The following is an 8,281-nucleotide window of genomic DNA, read 5'->3' on the forward strand; positions in this document are numbered from 1 at the left end:
TTGCCATTTACTTTTGGCACTGCAGAAAACTCTCAAGCAGATGTTGAGAAGACCTTGAGATGCTGGTTGATTCCAATTTCAAGCCTTCGAGTCATTGTATTCAGGGTGGCAACAAGGCAAGGAGTATGCTTTTTCTCATCAAGCACTTCTTTGCCAACCTCACTACGAAGATCTTCCACTATATGTACGTATCACTAGTCTGACCTGTGTTTGAGTATGGCACCCAGGCATCGTTTTCATATCTGGTTTGTGACATTCAGCATCTAGAGTGAGTATGGAGGCTGGCAACCTGGTCAGTGCAAGGCTTTCATGACCTTCCTTACGAGACTGATCTGTGGTGACTAAACTTTTTCTCGCTAGAGTGCGGAAAACTGAGGGACGATCTAATTTTGGCCTATAACTTCCTTCATGGCTATTACAACCTTCCTCCGGCACCTGAACGTGGACTGAGAGGATATGACCTGAAGCTGTTTCATAACCAACACAAAGCCACATTTTTCATCTGTATATCAGCTCCCTGGAATAGACTGCCACTCGAGGTTGTCACTGCACCAACAACAGATCAGGCCAAGACAAAGTTGGACAAGTGCTGGTCAATTGTATTTCTGACTGTCTAAATTCACAGCGCCTCTTATTTGCTTTTTCTTTCTTCTGTAATGTAATCTCCCATTGAGTAGCGTTAGAACTATGCTGAGGTAGCTTTGTATTCATGGGTGACGCCAGATAACCCAAGGATTTAAGATAGAGAAGATAAATATATATATTTTATTTCATGTCAAAATAGATATTGTTTGAAACCAGAGAAATATATTTTTACGGCTAAAAGTTGATGATAGGAAATTTCATTTATAACATTGTCTGGCCTTAAATGAACTCAAGTAACGATAATTGTGCTGTTGTTGGTGGTTGGATGGTGCGTGAAGAGAGCGAAGATGAGAGGAAGGCAAGGTGATGAGCATCTCGAAGTCAATTGCATAGGTGGCAGGAGAGGGAGAGATCCTGGTTCGAGACCGCCTGTGTTTCTGGAAGAATACGGCTGCTGGTGCTGACGAAAACGAAGTGCAACTGAAGAACCTCCCTGATGCTGAAATCCAAGGGAACTGAAGACGACTTGAAGATCTTCTTTTCTTTTCTCTCTGTTTTATCTAAGATTCTTGCAGTGCACTGATCTGAGAACCATCGAAAGAAAGTCCCAACGATGCCTCGAATGACCGTCTATTGAGGTCAGAAGTCCTCAGTGAAAGAAAATCTTACAAGATGCTTATGAAAGACTTGAACTGTGAAATAAAAGGTAAAGGTTCAACTATAACTGCTTAAGGTGAGAAGATTCCCCTAGCTCAATAAAAAGCTCTTGTAAATTGTGACTGTGACTCTGTGAGAAAAAAATTTTTGAACTATAAGATTGATGAGAAGAAATTGGAAAAAGGGGAATAACTCTTATAAAGCCTTGAAAAAGTCGAGTAATGTCATTTGGAAAAAAAAGGGACAAAACTTTTAAACAAGGGAAGTAACTCTTATGAGTAATTGATAAACTTAATGCATTTTATGGAGTGACAATTTTTTGAATGATGATTATCTTATCTTTGAATTATTAATGTAGATAGAAAAAAAAAGAACATATAACCAAGGAAAAAAATTGCATGTGAAAAAAAAAGAAATTATATTAGCCCTGACGAACTTTGAACTTTTTACATTTTTGATGATTTAATTTTGAATTTTTACATTTTTGATGATTTTATAAACTTTTTTTTGAATTAACTTTCTTATGAACTTTTGAATGAAGAAGGGGGAGAACCCTGCATAAATAGGGTGGATATGGGATTGTGTATATGTTATCTTGTTGACGGATAATTTGAGGATGGAGTGAGGGGTCTGTGAAAAAAAATCTGACGGCGAACTGTAAAAAGTGGAGTGGCGTGTTAAGGAATTAGACTCCATTGGTTCTACAAAGCAATATAGTCTAATGGGGGCGAATGTAACGTAATCCCCCATTGAGGTGCGTTAGAACTACGCTGAGGTAGCTTTGTATTCCTGGGTGACGCCAGATAACCCCAGGATTTAAGATAGAGAAGATAAATATATATATTTTATTTCATGTCAAAATAGATATTGTTTGAAACCAGAGAAATATATTTTTACGGCTAAAAGTTGATGACAGGAAATTCCATTGGCCTTAAATGAACTCAAGGTTGGATGTCAGAATTGACATCTGAACTTGGAAATCGTGAGAATGAGTAATTCAGATTTCAGGTGTGGGAATTGTACCCACGCAAAACCCTAAAAGCTTTCGATTTCGTGGCGAAATCTTATTGGCTGGGAGAATTTCCACCCCATCCACATACCTTACTATATATACGACTCTCATGCCAAAATTAGCCAGAGTGGAGAGTTTCCAGTTTAGTTGGAGTTGGGATTTGAGACGAATAGACCGTATAGAGACATGACCCCTTCCCACCTCATCCGTCCATCTGTCGCTGTCTGTGAAGAGATTTGAGACTTTGGAAAAACTTACTACAAATTGAATGAGAATTGTAAAAACATTTTTGTACATAATTTTGTGAAAATTAAGCTTCTGTAGATAGACTATATGAGTTTGTCTTTCTTCCTGCCTGCTGCTTCGAGATTCGCTTTCAGCATAACAGATTTCATGTAACACCCTCAGAGAAGACTAGACTGCACGAGCCGAGATTTCTAAAGAAATGAGTCCTAACCACCTTCTCTTGAGTGAGGGGTTACACTTCCCATGCCCTTCTTAACGACAATGAAACATGTAATGTTTTAAACTATGCCGAATAAATTGAATAGATAAACTTAACAATTGAAAACAGACAATGCTGCATGTTTAGTGCGATGCATACTTGCACGTTGCATATGGAAAATGTTTAAAGAAAGCAGCACACATCAAATCGCCTAGTGTCTTTGAGTGAATACTTAACTAAAAAATTAGTGCCCTACATATACGAGCAGGCCTGGTCAGTCAGTTTTTATGTCAAATAATGAACTAGCTCAGCCTTTTCAAATTGTCCACTACAAATGGCACTACTATCCATATGAATTTCAGTAATATGGCCAGAAGAGGTCAGTTAGGTTTAAGTTTCAGAGATAGGTAGGCATTTGAGTTTTAAGCTGATGGACTGTTTGTGTTCAGTTTGATTCATTTATTTCAGAGGCTCTGGATATCGAAAAATTTTTTTTAGAGAATTGGTCTGTTTTGTGTTCAATTAAAAGTGACTGCTTGATTAAAAAAAAAAAAAAAATAAATAAAAAAAATTGTTAGTTCATAAATATACACTATATATATATATATATATATATATATAGTGTATATTTAGGCAGCATTTTCCCATTTAGACCAATATTATTGAATAGCACGGAATTATTCGGTTTTACAATTTTCCTTTTTATCTTCTCCAATCTCCGAATAGTCCTTTTTGTGTTTTTCTCGAAATTGTATATGTTGAATCCATAATCGCGAGCGCTTTCAACAGAAGTACTTCTATCATCCTCAGGCATATTGTAGAAATAAATGTAGAAATTGTTTTTTAATTTACTTATATATACATTTTTTTCCTAGTCACGTGGTAATTTGTTACAAGTTAAGTGGGCGAATATTTTTTTTTTTTTTTTTTGCATATATTAAACAGATTTATATACAAACACATATATACATTATTAAACATTTATCCCAAACATTCCAACATTTCAAAAATTAAAAAAAAACAAAAAAAAAAAACAATCCCTACATTTATTTCTACAATATGCCTGAGGATGATAGAAGTACTTCTGTCGAAAGCGCTCGCGATTATGGATCCAACATATACAATTTCGAGAAGAACACAAAAAGGACTATTCGGAGATTGGAGAAGATAAAAAGGAAAATTTTAAAACAATAATTCCGTGCTATTCAATAATATTTGTCTAAATATATATATAATATATATAAATAAAATAGATGTATGTGTGTGCTTTTGAAAATATTTAATCGATAAACTATTTGTCACAACACTGAAATTAACAGGAAATAATCATACACCAAGGTTGGTTCATAACAAGTAAAATCTTTGTTTGGATGAATAAACGCATACAGAAATGTCAGCAAGATGAAATGTGAAAATGTTCATTTCAACTTGCCAACATATTTCTATTACTTTTGCACAAATTCATTCATAGCTCGCAGTGGGGTAATTTTAAATATTATCTGTCGATAGCTCAAACGGTAGGAAATGCTGAAGTGTTAAAATGTTTTGGTTTCGATTTTAACTGATGGCATCCAAGTCATTTTTTTGATAAAACTTGAAATCAGTACTAATATAAAATCCATGTACAAATAAAAATCGGTACTAATATAAAATAAATCTATGTACAAATAAAAATCAGTACTAATATAAAATAAATCCATGTACAAATAAAAATCAGTACTAATATAAAATAAATCCATGTACAAATAAAAATCAGTACTAATATAAAATAAATCCATGTACAAATAAAAATCAGTACTAATATAAAATAAATCTATGTACAAATAAAAATCAGTACTAATATAAAATAAATCCATGTACAAATAAAAATCAGTACTAATATAAAATAAATCCATGTACAAATAAAAATCAGTACTAATATAAAATAAATCTATGTACAAATAAAAATCGGTACTAATATAAAATAAATCCATGTACAAATAAAAATCAGTACTAATATAAAATAAATCTATGTACAAATAAAAATCGGTACTAATATAAAATAAATCCATGTACAAATAAAAATCAGTACTAATATAAAATAAATCCATGTACAAATAAAAATCAGTACTAATATAAAATAAATCCATGTACAAATAAAAATCAGTACTAATATAAAATAAATCTATGTACAAATAAAAATCGGTACTAATATAAAATAAATCCATGTACAAATAAAAATCAGTACTAATATAAAATAAATCTATGTACAAATAAAAATCGGTACTAATATAAAATAAATCCATGTACAAATAAAAATCAGTACTAATATAAAATAAATCCATGTACAAATAAAAATCAGTACTAATATAAAATAAATCCATGTACAAATAAAAATCAGTACTAATATAAAATAAATCCATGTACAAATAAAAATCAGTACTAATATAAAATAAATCTATGTACAAATAAAAATCGGTACTAATATAAAATAAATCCATGTACAAATAAAAATCAGTACTAATATAAAATAAATCCATGTACAAATAAAAATCGGTACTAATATAAAATAAATCCATGTACAAATAAAAATCAGTACTAATATAAAATAAATCCATGTACAAATAAAAATCAGTACTAATATAAAATAAATCCATGTACAAATAAAAATCAGTACTAATATAAAATAAATCCATGTACAAATAAAAATCGGTACTAATATAAAATAAATCCATGTACAAATAAAAATCAGTACTAATATAAAATAAATCCATGTACAAATAAAAATCAGTACTAATATAAAATAAATCCATGTACAAATAAAAATCAGTACTAATATAAAATAAATCCATGTACAAATAAAAATCGGTACTAATATAAAATAAATCCATGTACAAATAAAAATCGGTACTAATATAAAATAAATCCATGTACAAATAAAAATCAGTACTAATATAAAATAAATCTATGTACAAATAAAAATCAGTACTAATATAAAATAAATCCATGTACAAATAAAAATCAGTACTAATATAAAATAAATCTATGTACAAATAAAAATCAGTACTAATATAAAATAAATCCATGTACAAATAAAAATCGGTACTAATATAAAATAAATCTATGTACAAATAAAAATCAGTACTAATATAAAATAAATCCATGTACAAATAAAAATCAGTACTAATATAAAATAAATCTATGTACAAATAAAAATCAGTACTAATATAAAATAAATCCATGTACAAATAAAAATCAGTACTAATATAAAATAAATCCATGTACAAATAAAAATCAGTACTAATATAAAATAAATCCATGTACAAATAAAAATCAGTACTAATATAAAATAAATCTATGTACAAATAAAAATCAGTACTAATATAAAATAAATCCATGTACAAATAAAAATCAGTACTAATATAAAATAAATCCATGTACAAATAAAAATCAGTACTAATATAAAATAAATCCATGTACAAATAAAAATCAGTACTAATATAAAATAAATCTATGTACAAATAAAAATCAGTACTAATATAAAATAAATCCATGTACAAATAAAAATCAGTACTAATATAAAATAAATCCATGTACAAATAAAAATCAGTACTAATATAAAATAAATCCATGTACAAATAAAAATCAGTACTAATATAAAATAAATCCATGTACAAATAAAAATCAGTACTAATATAAAATAAATCCATGTACAAATAAAAATCAGTACTAATATAAAATAAATCCATGTACAAATAAAAATCAGTACTAATATAAAATAAATCCATGTACAAATAAAAATCAGTACTAATATAAAATAAATCCATGTACAAATAAAAATCAGTACTAATATAAAATAAATCCATGTACAAATAAAAATCAGTACTAATATAAAATAAATCCATGTACAAATAAAAATCAGTACTAATATAAAATAAATCCATGTACAAATAAAAATCGGTACTAATATAAAATAAATCCATGTACAAATAAAAATAAATCAGTACTAATATAAAATAAATCCATGTACAAATAAAAATCGGTACTAATATAAAATAAATCCATGTACAAATAAAAATCAGTACTAATATAAAATAAATCTATGTACAAATAAAAATCAGTACTAATATAAAATAAATCTATGTACAAATAAAAATCAGTACTAATATAAAATAAATCCATGTACAAATAAAAATCGGTACTAATATAAAATAAATCTATGTACAAATAAAAATCAGTACTAATATAAAATAAATCCATGTACAAATAAAAATCAGTACTAATATAAAATAAATCCATGTACAAATAAAAATCGGTACTAATATAAAATAAATCCATGTACAAATAAAAATCAGTACTAATATAAAATAAATCCATGTACAAATAAAAATCAGTACTAATATAAAATAAATCCATGTACAAATAAAAATCAGTACTAATATAAAATAAATCCATGTACAAATAAAAATCAGTACTAATATAAAATAAATCCATGTACAAATAAAAATCAGTACTAATATAAAATAAATCCATGTACAAATAAAAATCAGTACTAATATAAAATAAATCCATGTACAAATAAAAATCAGTACTAATATAAAATAAATCCATGTACAAATAAAAATCAGTACTAATATAAAATAAATCCATGTACAAATAAAAATCAGTACTAATATAAAATAAATCCATGTACAAATAAAAATCGGTACTAATATAAAATAAATCTATGTACAAATAAAAATCAGTACTAATATAAAATAAATCCATGTACAAATAAAAATCAGTACTAATATAAAATAAATCCATGTACAAATAAAAATCAGTACTAATATAAAATAAATCCATGTACAAATAAAAATCAGTACTAATATAAAATAAATCCATGTACAAATAAAAATCAGTACTAATATAAAATAAATCTATGTACAAATAAAAATCAGTACTAATATAAAATAAATCCATGTACAAATAAAAATCAGTACTAATATAAAATAAATCCATGTACAAATAAAAATCAGTACTAATATAAAATAAATCCATGTACAAATAAAAATCAGTACTAATATAAAATAAATCCATGTACAAATAAAAATCAGTACTAATATAAAATAAATCCATGTACAAATAAAAATCAGTACTAATATAAAATAAATCTATGTACAAATAAAAATCAGTACTAATATAAAATAAATCCATGTACAAATAAAAATCAGTACTAATATAAAATAAATCTATGTACAAATAAAAATCAGTACTAATATAAAATAAATCTATGTACAAATAAAAATCAGTACTAATATAAAATAAATCTATGTACAAATAAAAATCAGTACTAATATAAAATAAATCCATGTACAAATAAAAATCAGTACTAATATAAAATAAATCTATGTACAAATAAAAATCAGTACTAATATAAAATAAATCCATGTACAAATAAAAATCAGTACTAATATAAAATAAATCTATGTACAAATAAAAATCAGTACTAATATAAAATAAATCTATGTACAAATAAAAATCAGTACTAATATAAAATAAATCCATGTACAAATAAAAATCAGTACTAATATAAAATAAATCTATGTACAAATAAAAATCAG

This window comes from Euprymna scolopes, chromosome 14 (assembly GCF_053919585.1).
Source record: "Euprymna scolopes isolate OS-2025 chromosome 14, ASM5391958v1, whole genome shotgun sequence".
NCBI lineage: Eukaryota > Metazoa > Mollusca > Cephalopoda > Sepiida > Sepiolidae > Euprymna > Euprymna scolopes.